The following is a 2,006-nucleotide window of genomic DNA, read 5'->3' as shown; positions in this document are numbered from 1 at the left end:
AGCCATCATGGTGCCTGCCTGCGTCACAGATTCTGGTAATTATTAACGATTTTCAAAGTAATTACAATGATTATAATATTGAATTATTTCAATTGTTAATGATATTTGTAATGTCATCGTGGATCTGCTTTTAGAAATATTTTTTTAGGGGGACTGGAATTCCACTTTAAGAGGGCACTGTCTTCTAGCAGGGAGTTATGGGGGGCAGGACATTATGTTTACTGTACCTATACTACACCTACACTTGTACTGCATCATTGCCACACCTATACTGCATGTTGGTTTACTAAAACTGTCACTAAGCAGACCAACGCTTCCTAAAGGGCCCCAACGATAGCCGGCAGAACAGCATAAAGGACTGCCCCTCCTGTAAAAACCCTCCTTTGTTTCCTTCCCCTATTTCCTTCATTAATATGGATAGTGCACATCCACTCGGTCTAGGCCTAGCATAGTTGCCATCATTACACTTTGGCAGCACAGTTCCTGTATTCAGGAAATCTAGCTTTATTACTTTTATTATTTATTACTTTTATATACTTTTATTATTCTTTATGCTGATCTAGACACAATGTCATCTTATGCTTGGTCCTGATTACTAATCCCCCTGTATGTTATTTCCATTATTAATCCATTTCTATGCTTACTTTGTTATTAACCATATCAAGTGACAATATATTCGGTTCTCCTTTATGGACTGTTTTATTTGATATAGTACAGCTACTGGGTACTAAGTATTGCTTCAGTGATTTTCTGTGATATTGCATGCTTTGTGTATCTAACCTGTTGTGTCAGAGAGGCTGAAGTTCTTGAGGAGGTTGAGGAAAAGAACAGAGAGCCCATCCTATCCAGTGGCTCCCGAGGGAGTAGATTTACATTTAACCACCTCCAGTCTGGCCGTTGTATATAAACGACTGGACGGTGGCAGTGCAGGGTCAGGTGGCCATTTATAAATGGCCTCCCCGCCCCCTGCTTGGGCGTGCTCCCTGGGAGCACGCAGCACCGTGATCCAGCGCCCGCTGTGTCCTCCGGACACAGTGGAACACCGATCGTCTTACGGGACCTCTCTGCGAGGTCCTGATCATGTGATCACTGATTGGCCAATCAGTGATCACATGCAGAGTAGTAAGCATGATGTCACTTCTGACATCATTGCTTACTACGTGTGAATTCTTTGAATGATCACAGAGATCACATGGTACAGGGCTATTCACAACAGCCTTGTACCATGTGACAAGCTGTGACCAATCACAGCTTACTCAGTATTTCTCAATGGCTGCAAGAATGCAGTCAGAGAGGAGAAAGGATTGTTTTTGCAGCCTTTATGGGTGTAAAAGCAATAAGTGTAAAAAAAAACCCAATATTTATTTATGATGAAATATTATTTATTTGCAACATTGTATTAAAAAAAACACTTGTTATTCAAAATGTTTGGACTTTTTCATTTACATAACAAAAAAAATAAAAATCCCAGTGGTGAATAAATACCACCAAAATAAAGCTTTATCTGTCTCAAAAAAAATTTCATACGTCTGCCTTGCAGTAAATGGGTAATGGGTTCAATTCCCGACCATGGCGCCTCCTGCATGGAGTTTGCATGTTCTCCCTGTGCTTGCATGGGTTTCCTCCGGGTGCTCCGGTTTCCTCCCACACTCCAAAGCCATGCTGGAAGGTGAATTGGCTCCTGTCTAAATTGTCCCTAGTATGTGTATGTATGAATGTGAGTTAGGGACCTTAGACTGTACGCCCCTTGAGGGTTAGGGACTGATGTGAATGTACAATATATATGTAAAGTGCTGCGCAAATTGACGGCAATATACAAGTACCTGAAATAAATATGGGTACAGTGTTGCATGACTGCGCAATTGTCATTCAAAATGTGATAGAACTGAAAGCTGAAAATTGGCCGGGACAGAAAGGGGGTGAAAGTGTCCGGACTGGAAGGGGGTGAAAGTGTTCGGACTGGAAGGAGGAGGAAGTGTCCGGACTGGAAGGGGGTGAAAGTGTCC

This window comes from Staurois parvus, unplaced genomic scaffold, assembly GCF_062004578.1.
Source record: "Staurois parvus isolate SC_StPar_1 unplaced genomic scaffold, SC_StPar_1.0 ptg000119l, whole genome shotgun sequence".
Classification (NCBI taxonomy): domain Eukaryota; kingdom Metazoa; phylum Chordata; class Amphibia; order Anura; family Ranidae; genus Staurois; species Staurois parvus.
The sequence above is the reverse complement of the archived record's forward strand: the minus strand, read 5'-3'. Positions refer to the sequence as shown.